Genomic DNA, 14,055 nt, shown 5'->3' on the forward strand with positions numbered 1-14,055 from the left:
TTAGTGAGACGATAATATCTTATATTCTTCAAACGGAGACATATAGTTGCAGTTTACAAGTCGGTTGCACATTGATGATATGTAAACGCACCAGTAACTTGGTGTTATAAAACGTATCATTGTGTGTGATTTGATGAGTAAATAGAGCAAGCATATGAGTCAAAGTTTATCCGTTCCTTTTACCCTAAGAGGGATAAAAGCGATATCTGTGGGCCCCTCAATGATTTAATGATGAAACCCTAAGCGCTTGGCCAAGCCTGAACTGATTTGATTTGTTCAATTAGTCTTTCATCATAAATCGGAAACCGGGAAACAACACATGAATAGAGAGAATGATTATAATCCATGTCTCAATTCATACGATATCTTGTAGAATGGAGGAATATATGATCCCTTATCTAATGGACGCGTCAGAGTTCGACAACGGCTTTTGAGAGCTACGATTGCTAGTCGGTTTTTGAAGTCGTACTTGCAGTTATAGTTATTAGACTTATCCAAGTGAGAGACTGTTGGATTAGGTGTCTAAGTCCATAACTATAATTGGTATGTACTTGACCCGAGAGCAGCATGGTCCATTTTGGGTTGCATTCACCAGAGTAATTTGATAGGATGGATATTTGAGAAAGAGGTTATTTGTGATTTATTAATATATTATAAGTATAATATATTAATGGAGAAAACATATTATTTAATTAGTATTGATCAATAACTAATTTGGAATTAATTTAGTGATCAAAAGAGACTAATTAAATTAACAGGGACTGATTAGATAAATCAGTGATATTTATAGTTTGGCTAATGATCCATATTGATTAGGATGGACTAATTCTATGTGGGAGTCCATGAAGAGTTAGTCCAAAGGGCTTATCATATGGATTATTGGATTAAAGGCCCAAGGAAGTGAATTAGGGTTTACAAGTTAGACCCTAGGAATTCCAAACTATAAAATTAACCCCTAGACTCCAAAAAAATGGTCACTTGTGATCATAGATGAAACCCTAGCCGAATTTGGAGCTTCGTAACCTCTCTCTCATTATCCTCCATTTGTTCATGGTGTTTTGTGAACCATTTGAGGCATCACACTTGGGGTGCTAAGCTCTTTAAAGGCCAAAACTCTACAAGCTACAACAAAGAGGTAATAACTTAACTTGTTTTTATGTTGCAATATTAAATTTGTATGCTAGTTATAGGTTTCATGCTTTGGATGAAAACTTAGATCCAAAGCATTAGGGTTGTATGTGCACCATAGGAGTGTTATAGTACATAAAACCCAACAGTGGTATCAGAGCCATGGGTGTTTTCTGTTATATAGATGCATTGGTTAAATTGTTCAAAGTTGAAAAAAAATGGAAATCTGCCTTCTGCCAGGGTGAACTCGACGAGTCCACTATGGAACTCGACGAGTTGGACAGTCTGTTAGCAGATTTTCGGATTTTTTTGGCCAGAATTGGATTAGGATCATTACCATGAACTGTTTTATATCATAAAATCTGTTTTTTCTGATATGGTATCATCCAAGTAAAAGATAAATGTCAAATATTAAGATAATTACAAGTTATATGATAAGCTAATTATTTGTATTATTTGATTTATCTTGCTACATGAATTGTAATTAGGTCAAATTGGAAAAAGATAATATGATTATTTTATTGGTTAAAATTTGATCTAAATGTTTTTGAAGAGTTACAAAACTTGCCATCAAGTTTTGGAACTCAAAAAGTTTTTTTTAAGGAGTTACAAAACTTGCCATCAAGTTTGGAATTCAAAAAGTTTTCAAGAGTTACAAAACTTGCCCTCAAGTTTTGGAAATTGAAAAGTCTCATTTATGAAACATTGAATTCTAAAAAACCTAGTAATTTGAAAAGGTGCAACTCTTGGGTTGGAGAAGGTTAAGCCTGAGAAGTTTGGGGTTGGGAACGTTGAAATTGAGATAGTGAAATTGATAGAATCGGTTTGGTGCTTGGAAATGATTTAGTTGATGGAAGTAGTTTTTTTTCTGGAAAGGTTGTTGGCAAAGGGGTTGGTGTTGTGTAACATCCCAACTCCCAGGTGCATATTTTAAAGCTTTTATATTCATATTAATATGGTAACTCGACGAGTTGGAGGCCCCAACTCGTCGTGTAGAACCTGGTCAGCCTGCGTGGATTCTAAAATCTACTCGACGAGTCGGAGGACCCGGACTCGACGAGTAGGAGCTGGGAGATGAAACCCTAATTATTAGGATTTACACCCTATTTAAAGGACCTTAAGTCCTTTCCCCCAGTCCCTTATCACCCCTTGACGGCCATAAGAAACCCTAATCGCCATTAACCTTGTGTTTGAGTGTTTGTGAGGATTAAAGAGTGATTTTGGTACATTTTGTGAAGAAGGTGTGAAGTATAAGAAGCTTGGAGCAAAGAGGAGCCTGTGGATCTGACTCTACTACATCTTGACATCATTTTGAAGGTAACAAGTCGTTACCTTGACTTATCTCTAGTTACATCTCTTCATGTTTGGGTTTAGGGCCATCCTTAGCATATTTGAGGGTCATTTCGGGTATTGGGGCAAGATCTGAAGTTGTAACTTCAGATCTGGACTCCCCTTGGTCCCTATAGCCATAAAGTTATGAGATTTAGCAAGCTTAGGCCTTTTCCTTTGAGTTAACCTTTCCCTTAGTCTAGTTTTGGCATTTAGGACCATGCATGTACGTAAAGTTTGCAACTTTACGTGGAAACCATGCCCTAGGAGGTTGGATCTGCAATATGGAGCTTTGGGTGGATTAAAAACATCTGAATAAGAAATGGACTGCATGAACTCGACGAGTCGCTTAGCCGACTCGGCGAGTCGGATGAAGTTGCCCGTATTTGATTCCGCATTTACTCGACGAGTTGGTTGGAAACTCGGCGAGTAAGTTAGGGCTTTATGACTTTCTGAGTTCTTAAGGAACTCGACGAGTTGCTAGTTGCATTTGACGAGTTGGGTCAACATGGACTTTGAACTTTGACCGTTGAATTTGACTTTGACCAAGGGTTGACCAGTTTGACTTCTGGGGGTATTTTGGTAATTTGGGAATTTATGGAAGTGGATCATCGGTGGATGTAGGTGTTGGAATTGGAGCTGCAGTTGGTGGAGTTTGACCTTATCACTTCGAGCTACTTGTGAGGTAAGTTCTCCTTACTATATCAACAGGGTCTAAGGCACCAATGTCGACCCTTTTTCGGATATGTATCCAGGTTATTGCATGATATGCTTATTGATTTACATCATGGTAGTTAGGATGGTGATATTCTTAGTGACCTGGTTAGGTCGGTATCCTAGTATGTAGGATGATGTTATGTTAGTGACCGGTTAGGTCTGTATCCTGGTTATAGGATGTTGCTATGATTGATGATCTGTTAGATCGGTTGGACTGTTATATATGCTAGCGTATGATATTATGTGCACATGTTTGTTTGATTGGGGGTTGGGTTGAGGCGGTCCTGCTTTGTGCTGAAGGCCAACATACCCAGGGCGGTCCGGATAGACTACAGGCCCAGGAGGGCATGTTAGTCAGACCGAAGGCCCGTCGAGCGGTCCAGATAGGATGTAGGCCCTGCGAGGCGGTCCAGACGTGTCGAAGGCTCGGAGAGCGGTCCAGATAGGCTGAAGGCGTGCAAGGCGGTCCAGTCAAGATGAAGGCTCATTATGCATGTTGTTTACTGAGGCGGCTGCCACAGCAGCTACAACAGTTGTATCGGCGGAAGGGGTAGGAGCCAGTCAGACTTTTCAGTATCGGGACTTCGACAACACGAAGCCCCCTACTTCTGATGGGAACCCGGACCCCATCAAATCCATGAGGTGGCTATCTGACATGGAGGGGTGTTTCTTCACGTGGTCATGTCCTACTAACCAGAAGGTCAGATGTGCCCTGAACCTGCTGAGGTCTGGGGCAAAGGGCTGGTGGAGGTTGATTTCTGGATCATATTCGGATGACTAGAGAGTTACGGTTACTTGGGAGAAGTTTAGGGATATGTTCCGCGCTCGCTAAATTCCACGAGTCGAGCGGGAACGGTTAGCTCAGGAGTTTCTGGATTTGAGACAGGATGGTGAGACAGTGACGGAGATCACCCGCATGTTCACGGAGAGGGCGATGTTCTGCCCAGAGTTTGCTTCTGAGCAGACTCAGAAGACACGTTATCTGAGCATGCTCAAGACTGATATTCGACAGGTTGTGGCGACCCAGCGTTGTGATACACTTATGGATTTACAGGAGCCCACTAGGCGGCGTGAGTTGGAGATTGAGCTGCAGTTGAGGGAGTAGCGGCAGGCCCCGACACAGTCACCGCCGGCGCCAAAGCGGTCTAAGACCGCTGATTCCAGGTCAGGGGGACAGCAGGGTCGCACTTGTGGCAAGTGCGGGAAGGGTCACTCAGGGGTTTGCAGGTTTAGCAGCGTATGCCGCAAATGCGGCAGAGAGGGGCATTACGCGAAGGATTGTCGCCAGACAGCACCGGTTCAGGATATGAGGATCTGCTACCACTGTCATCAGGTTGGTCATGTGAATACCAACTGTCCACAGCTCGCAGCCAGGCCGACGCAGGCTCCAGCACCAGCTACACTGAGGATTACTGACGGGAGTCAGGGTCGAGCAGCGTCCCCGAGGGCCTAGGGACGCGCCTTCCAGCTTACAGCAGAGGAGGTCAGGACAACACCAGACGTGGTTGCTGGTATGTTTCTATCCCTTATCTTAATGATTATATTTGTTTTATGCTTATATGTTTGTACCTGTGGTTAGGTACGTTTCTAGTGAACTCCTTACCTGCTTTGGTATTATTTGACTCGGGGGCGAGTCGGTCGTTTGTCTCTCAGACATTTAGTAGGGAGTTTGGTTTGCCAGTAGGAGAGCTAGAGTGTCCGTTGCGAGTCTCTATCACCAACGAACATGGGATTTCCGCTTCTTCGGTCTATCGGGGTTGCGTATTGGAGATCTTCGGGGTATCTTTCCCGATAAACCCGATCCTGATTCCTATGGGAGACGTGTGTGTGATTGTGGGTATGGACTGGCTTATTCACTTCGGTTTCATGATCGACTGCGAGGGTCAGCGAGTGGTAGTTCAAACCCCAAGTGGGGGAGAACTGATTGTCTATGGAGAGGGCACCAGATTGGGATCAGGGTTTTCTTCGGCTGCCAGAGCTCGGCAGTACATTCAACACGGGTGTGCGGGTTATCTAGCGTATGTGGTGGATACGCGGGTGAGGGATCAGGGTTCAGTATCAGAGGTTCTAGTGGTCAGAGAGTTTGTTGACGTGTTTCCGGAGGAGTTACCTGGAGTGCCTCCGAAGAGGCAGGTCTAGTTAGGATCGACCTAGTGCTAGGTGTGGCCCTTATCGCCAAGGTGTCGTACCGGTTGGCACAACCAGAGATGCAGGAGTTGTCGTCACAATTACAGGAACTGATGGGCAAGCAGTTCATTCGTCCGAGCAGTTCTCTATGGGGAGCGCCGATTCTCTTCGTCAGGAAGAAGGATGGTTCGTACCGGATGTGCATTGATTACCAGGAGTTGAACAAGTTGACAGTGAAAAACCGTTATCCACTCCCAAGGATAGATGATCTTTTCGATCAGTTGAAGGGAGCATCTTGGTTCTCCAACATAGACCTGAGGTTTGGGTACCATCAGGTCAGGGTTAGGGATGAGGACGTGGAGAAGACCGTGTCCCGGACTCGTTATGGATACTACGAGTTCGTGGTGATGTCGTTTGGGCTCACCAACGCGCCAACAGTATTTATGGACCTGATGAATCGGGTCTGCAGACCGATGCTCGATCGCTCGGTCATCGTGTTCATGAGATGATATATTGGTGTACTCCAAGACCCGAGAGAAGCATGAGGAGCATCTTCGGGAGCTATTGGGAGTTTTGAGGCGAGAGCGGTTGTATGTCAAGTTCTCGAATTGTGAGTTTTGGTTACGAGAGGTTCGGTTCCTTGGACACCTCGTTAACCAGGAGGCGATTTTGGTCGATCCAGCCAAAATCGAGGCGGTGATGCAGTGGCAGGTCCCGAAGTCTCCCTCGGATATCAGGAGCTTCTTGGGACTGGCAGGGTACTACCGGAGATTCATACATGACTATGCGAGGCTCCAGTCTTGACTCTCCTGGGGGGAGTTGAGGATTTTGTGGTGTTCTATGATGCATCCATCACGGGACTGGGAGTGGTCCTCATGCAGAGAGGACGGGTGATAGCCTACGCATCGCGGCAGCTGAAGTTGCACGATACGAGATACCCTACTCATGATCTGGAGCTGGGAGCGGTGGTATTTGCTCTCAAGATTTGGAGACATTACCTCTATGGGGTCCGTTGTACCATATACACGGACCACAAGATCCTGATACACATCATGGATCAGCCAAACCTGAACATGAGATAGTGCAGGTGGCTGGATGTAGTCAAGGACTACGGCTGTGAGATCCTTTACCACCCAGGTAAAGCGAACGTGGTTACGGACGCACTGAGCCGCAATTCAGTTGGATCTTCTACCCCAGTGGCATGTATGAGGATATCAGTGGATTCTCCACTTGTGAGCTTGATCAGGGAAGCTCAGGCAGAGGGTATGCATCAGGAGAACTGGAAACTTGAGAGGATTAGGGGTGAGAACACCCGGTTTGTGCAGGATAACCGGGGATTATTGACCCGTTGCGGTCGGGTCTGGGTTCCGATGTCCGGTGGGGTCAGACATACAATTTTGGAGGAGGCTCATAAGTCTCGCTTATCTATCCACCCGGGGGCCACCAAGATGTACCAGGATTTGTGATTGAGTTACTGGTGGCCATGCATGAAGCGAGAAATCGCTTGGTACGTGGAGAGGTGTCTGAACTGTAGGATGGTCACGGCCGAGCACCAGAGACCGCATGGCAAGCTGCAGCCTCTAGAGGTTCCCATGTGGAAGTGGGAACAGATCACAATGGATTTTATTACCAAGTTGCCGAGGACGGCGAAGAGCTTCGACGCTATTTGGGTCATCGTGGATCGATTGACCAAGAGCGCCCACTTTCTAGCGATACGGGAGAGTTCATCAGCCGTGAAGCTGGCCGACTTGTATATCCACGAGGTCGTTGCTCGCCATGGAGTGCCGGTCTCTGTCGTCTCAGACCGTGATGTTCGGTTCACCTTCCGTTTCTAGCAGAAGTTCCACGAGGAACTGAGCACGCGGATGCACTTCAGTGCAGCCTATCATCCGCAGACAGACGGCCAGAGTGAACGGACCATACAGACTCTCGAGGATAAGCTGAGAGCCTGCGTTATCGACTTCGGTGGGAGTTGGGACTCCTACCTACCCCTTGCAGAGTTCTCCTATAACAACAGCTTTCACTCCAACATTGGTGCTCCGCCTTATGAGCTGTTGTATGGACGGAGATGCCGCACCCCAGTCTGTTGGGGCGAGGTTGGTCACAGGGTGATGGGTCGGACTGAGGTAGTCCTGCAGACTACCGAGATGATTCAACAGATTAGACAGCGACTGCAGACCGCACCGAGTCGGCAGAAGAGTTACGCCGACCAGCGCCGATATGAGTTGGAGTTTCAGGTCGGCGACATGGTTCTCCTGAAGGTCTCACCCTAGAAGGGTGTGATCCGCTTCAGGAAGAGGGGGAAATTGGGTTCCCGATATATCGGGCCATTCAGGATCGCTGCCAGAGTTGGCAAGGTGGCGTATAGATTAGATCTTCCAGAGGATCTTAGTCGGATCCACAACACTTTCCATGTTTCACAGTTGCGGAAGTGCATTCTGGACGAGGAGGCAGTAGTGTCATTAGATAATATTCAGGTCGATGAGCTCCTGAATTATGTGGAGAGGCCGATGGCTATTCTTGAGAGGAAGGTGAAGGTTCTAGGGAAAAAGGAAGTACCTTTTGTAAAGGTACAGTGGGAGCACAGGAGGCGGTCCGAGTGGACGTGGGAGCCGAAGGCAGAGATGCGGGAGCACTATCCAGGATTGTTCGCTGCAGTAGACTTCGAGGACGAAGTCTAGTTCAAGTGGGGGAGAATTGTAACATCCCGACTCCCAGGTGCATATTTTAAAGCTTTTATATTCATATTGATATGGTAACTTGACGAGTTGGAGGCCCCAACTCGTCGCGTAGAACCTGGTCAGCCAGCGTGGATTCTAGAATCTACTCGACGAGTCGGAGGACCCAGACTCGACTAGTAGGAACCGGGAGATGAAACCCTAATTTTTAGGGTTTGCACCCTATTTAAAGGACCTTAATTCCTTTCCTCCAGTCCCTTATCACCCCTTGACGGCCATAAGAAACCCTAATCGCCATTAACCTTCTGTTTGAGTGTTTATGAGGCTTAAAGAGTGATTTTGGTACATTTTGTGAAGAAGGTGTGAAGTATAAGAAGCTTGGAGCAAAGAGGTGCCTGTGGATCTGACTCTACTACATCTTGGCATCATTTTGAAGGTACCAAGTCGTTACCTTAACTTATCTCTAGTTAGATCTCTTCATGTTTGGGTTTAGGGCCATCCTTAGCATATTTGAGGATCATTTCGGGTATTGGGGCAAGATCTGAAGTTGTAACTTCAGATCTGGACTCCCCTTGGTCCTTATAGCCATAAAGTTACGAGATTTAGCAAGCTTGGGCCTTTTCCTTTGAGTTAACATTTCCCTTAGTCTAGTTTTGGCATTTAGGACCATGCATGTACGTAAAGTTTGCAACTTTACGTGGAAACCATGCCCTAGGAGGTTGGATCTGCAATATGGAGCTTTAGGGTGGATTAAAAACATCTGAATAAGAAATGGACTGCATGAAGTCGACGAGTCGCTTAGCCGACTCGGCGAGTCAGATGAAGGTTGCCCGTATTTGATTCCGCATGGACTCGACGAGTTTGTTGGAAACTCGGCGAGTCAGTTAGGGTTTTATGAATTTCTGAGTTCTTAAGGAACTCGACGAGTTGCTAGCTGCACTCGAAGAGTTGGGTCAACATGGACTGTTGACTTTGACCGTTAACTTTGACTTTGACCAAGGGTTGACCAGTTTGACTTCTTGGGGTATTTTGGTAATTTGGGAATTTATGGAAGTGGATCATCGGTGGATGTATGTGTTGTACTTGGAGCTGTAGTTGGTGGAGTTTGACCTTTTTACTTCGAGCTACTTGTGAGGTGCGTTCTCCTCACCATATCAACAGGGTCTAAGGCACCAATGTCGGCCCTTTTTCGGATTTGTATCCGGGGTTATTGCATGATATGCTTATTGATTTACATCCTCGTAGTTAGGATGGTGATATGCTTAGTGACCTGGTTAGGTCGGTATCCTAGTATGTAGGATGATGCTATGTTAGTGACCGGTTAGGTCTGTATCCTGGTTATAGGATGTTGCTATGATTGATGATCTGTTAGATCGGTTTGACTGTTATATATGCTAGCGTATGATATTATGTGCACATGTTTGTTTGATTGGGGGTTGGGTTGAGGCGGTCCTGCTTTGTGCTGAAGGCCAACATACCCAGGGCGGTCCGGATAGACTACATGCCCAAGAGGGTATGTTAGTCAGACCGAAGGCCTTGCGAAGCGGTCCAGACGTGCCGAAGGCTCGAAGAGCGGTCCATATAGGCTGAAGGCCTGCGAGGCGGTCCAGTCAGGCTGAAGGCTCATTATACATGTTGTTTGCTTATATGTTATTGATATGTTTTATGGCGTTTTGGGGGTAACTCCCTAAGCCTTCGAGCTTACATTTATCGATTATTGTTTCAGGTGCTTCTTATGATCGCGGGAAGGCGAAGGCGTGATCGTACAGCTCCTCATATTTCATGATTTTATGATTTGATTCTGGGTTACTCTGACATTATACTATTTTAAAAACAAGTTTTGTAATAATCATTGGTTTTGAAATGTTTTAAAAAGTTTTAAATTGGCTTGAATTTTTATGGGTGTTACATGTTGAATATGTGATGTGTTTTATATAACCACTTAAAAGCTTTAAATTTATATCCCAATTATTCAACTTAGCTAAAATACAATAGACAGTGTACCTAGTCGCGTAGTAACAAAGTAGTGTAAGTAAGAGTCGATCACATGGAACGAAATTCTAATAAAGAAAATTAGGCTAATAATTAAACTAAAGAAAAAAAACTTTAAAGAGGGAGTTTTTATCGGATTTTTCAAGTTCAAAAAAACTTAATTCAACAATTTATTGAAAATACTTCAAGCTAAAGCAAACAATTAGAAAATAGGATTTGATCAAGAATTAAAAGATACGACCGTTGAGCTTCAAATCCCCTTTTTTCCTATGGTTAATTTCAAACAATGTATTATATATGTTGGATACCAAACTAAAAGTCACTAATTATCATGATCGGACTAACTAGCATATATCAATTTATGAACTTTAACTACAATGATCATGTAAATTAAAAACACTAAATTGATTTTAGGATATAATTGGGCTCTGAATGAATAGATCTAGAATTATTTATCTATGATAAAGATAAACAATCAAGAAAATACTATGATCAAATAATGCTCTTTAACACAATTATGCAATTAACTTTTACTACTTATAATAGGGTATGATCAACCTCTAGCTCTAGCAATTTAATGATCATAAACAACTAGGAAAAACAAGTTCATGCAACCAATGGCCACTTAAATACACAAAACTTGAGGGAAAAGCTATAAAGATAGGAACTTTTAACATGCTAAGATGGTGATCTATCAAACATTAGCTAAATCCAACTTCAATAATCCATAAAAGCATAAATTAACACATAGTATTAGGGTTCATTTAGTCTAAATGAAAGCAAAGGGTTTTTAGCCGATGATTACAGCAGAAAAACACTTAATCAAAGAGTAATCTAGATTAAACATGATAAGAACTATTCAAACTGAATGATTAATTGTAGATATTTACTCCAATCTTTATAATACTTTCTCTACAATCAAAATCTGATCTCCAAGGGTTTCTCAGAGGTTTTTGGTCGCTTCTTGTCGAAAATTATCATTATATAAACTTGCCAAAAAACTATCTTCCACATCTTGGCCATATACTTGTTACGTCGTGGAAACCATTTAAAGCGTATGGAGCAAGTCATCAACAAATCAGTCAAGAACCTTCTACATTGCCATGGCATGGACCAGAGTTAACCACGTTGTGGAATCTTCATTATGCACGCTCTTCTCCTCTCTTTTCTTCTTTATGCATGCTTTTACCTCCAAGTTTCCAGCTTTTTCCAGTTTTGGTCCTTTTCTTTGAGATTTTCCTTCTTTGGCTACAAAATAGAATTTATACTTATAAATACCCAAAATCTTTTTTAACCAATTTATGGCTAAAATATATTAAAATAACACATAAATATATGTATAAATATGGAAATATCAATATGTGAGGTTTGTAACATGTTCATGAACTCATCGGTGGGTGATTCGAAGTGTGTATTAGTGAGGTGTTATGTTAAGAACATATAAGTTGTAGTTTACAATGAAAGAATTAATGGTGTGGTGTGAAAATGTGTATAAAATAGGTTAGTATTCATAGGTAAAAATTGGTAATTAAAAAAATGTTTAAAAGCTCCAAACGGTCAAAAGACCTTTGCCTCTCTCTCTCTCTCTCTCATCTGTTACAGCGTGTAAGACCAGCTACTCCACTCGGTGTTTATGCCCTTCTGGGAACAACACATGGCTTTACATGCCACATTATCCTTACGGTACCTACATACATCTATATCGGACAACCTGATTGTTTTTAAAGTTTTGAACTTAATAATCGTGATTTTAAAGTTTAAATTACAATATTTTAGTGTTTATACTTTCATTTAATATATTTTGTTATGATATGACGTCGTTAACTATTTTCTGCTACAATATTACATATTTTGGTCTCGAAAATACAACTTTAGTTTATTTCGTTTAAAAACTATTTAACTACGTAGATTGAAAAAATAATACGAACCATTATTAAATAAATGAATAGTAAACATTCTCTATATATGTATGCAGAAAATGTTGCTAGTCAAATAAATAATTTATATTACGTAAAAGAATTTTAACGACGTATTTTATTAAAATAAGAGTAGCAAAAAACTAGTTAAAAACAAAATATATTAAGAATCAGCAAACTTAGGGTTTTTAAACCACTCTATCCAATTAATAAATTATTTAGTCCCAACATTATATCATAAGAAAGATTGAGTAACTATTTTATCAAAAATATCTTCCACCTTCGGACTCAAAACCAAACAATCGAGTATTCCTGAAAATCCAAATATATCACCACATCGAATAGAAGACTGTAACACTTGGATTTTGGTATGTTCCTTATTTTCCCTTTATATTTAATTTGTTGCATTATTGGTCCTTGGAGTAGTACGCGGGGCGTACCACATGGTACGCTTAGCGTACTAGCTGAGAAGCTAGTACGCGGGGCGTACCACATGGTACGCTTAGCGTACCAAGGTGGATTTTGATCGCGGGTGCGAGGCCTCGTACGCTGGGCGTACGAGGGTTACGCTTAGCGTATGTGGAGAATAAGAAACCCTAATTTTAGGGTGTTGCACCCTATTTAAAGTCCTTAAGTCTTAGGGCTGGCCTCTTTACCAACCTTCATTGCACAAAAACCCTAAATCTCGACCCTTAGCCTCCATTGTTGTGTCTTTGAGATCTTGAGAAGAAGTTGATGCTTATTTTGCTCATTGTGAAGGGATTGAAGAAGACTGAAGGTGCATTGCTTAGTGTGAAGCTTAGAGATCCAGAATCATCACTAATTTTGCAAGACTTTTGAGGTATCAAGTTCATACCTTGTTTTCTCCTTACTTAGATCTATTCATGTCTTAGTTTTTGTGCTTTTGGTCCCTTTTTGGGTTAGCTTGATGGGTTAATTCGTTTGTGGGGCTTATTCTTTTAGATCTGGGCATATTATGAGTTTCTTAGGCATAAAGTTAGCTACTTTATGGTGTTTATGGCCTCATGCATGCATTAAGTCGTCTATTAAGTCCTTGTGAGCTTTAAGAGATTAATTAAGTTATTCATGCACGTAAAGTTAGCAACTTTACGTGATAAACCATCCCAAGGAAGTCAGATCTAAGTTGTGGAGTGATGTCTTAAAGGATTAAGAGTTGGAAATGGAATATGGTTGAATGAGAGAGTATGTTGGGCGTACAAGTAGGTACGCTTGGCGTACAAGCCCTAAGGCGAGTACACTACGCGTACGAGCTGAGTACCCCCCGCGTACTCAACAGAGTGGGCCTCGGATTGTTGGCTCTTCGGTTTGGGCCATATTTTGGGCATAGATGTTTAGGGCTTTGTTGGGCCATCTGAATTCAAGTGTTGTGGGCTAGGAATATTTTTGGACCTTGGATTAAGGCCCATGAAAGGGGTTTGGGCCCAATTCGGAAAATTAGGCCATGATTGGGCCTTAGATGATTATTTTGGTATTTGGGCCTTTTGGATGGTAGGTTTGGGCCTTAGTCTTGGACCAAACTAGGTAAGGGGTAAAATGGTCTTTTTACCCTAGCTTTGGAGTGATGGTTAAGGATTGGAATCCAATTATTGATTGGATGTTATTTGGTATTGATAGCTCGGGGATTTGTCGGACCAATAGCCAGAGATTTATTCGTGTGATTCAACAGTTTGATGTGAGTTTCCTCACTGTGTTTAGCGGGTCGAAGGCACCAATGTCGGCCTAGGATTTTGTTATATTAGGGTGCTAGATATATGCGTGACTCTTGCATGTGTTATGTACATATATGCTTACCGGGCAGGGCCCGATGAACATTTTGTATGCTATGTATCTTTTTGATTATTGCATGTGTATATGTTTATACGATATATGTTTATACGTATGTCGGGCGGAGCCCGATCTGTATACCGAGTGGGGCCCGATGCTGGGCGGGGCCCATTATGTGTTTATTATGTATGGTATGTGGTATTTTGGGGAACTCACTAAGCTTTGTGCTTATGGTTTTCAGTATATGTTTCAGGTACTTCCAATTCCAAAGGGAAGAGCTCGGGATGATTGCAGGGTACACACCACCTCGTTCCACATTTTCTTGATTTACTCTGATGTGATACGTTGATTGATACATTTGTTTTATCCAGATTTTTATGATG

Source organism: Lactuca virosa, chromosome 1, assembly GCF_052849685.1.
Source record: "Lactuca virosa cultivar CGN04683 chromosome 1, Lactuca_virosa_CGN04683_v6, whole genome shotgun sequence".
Taxonomy (NCBI): domain Eukaryota; kingdom Viridiplantae; phylum Streptophyta; class Magnoliopsida; order Asterales; family Asteraceae; genus Lactuca; species Lactuca virosa.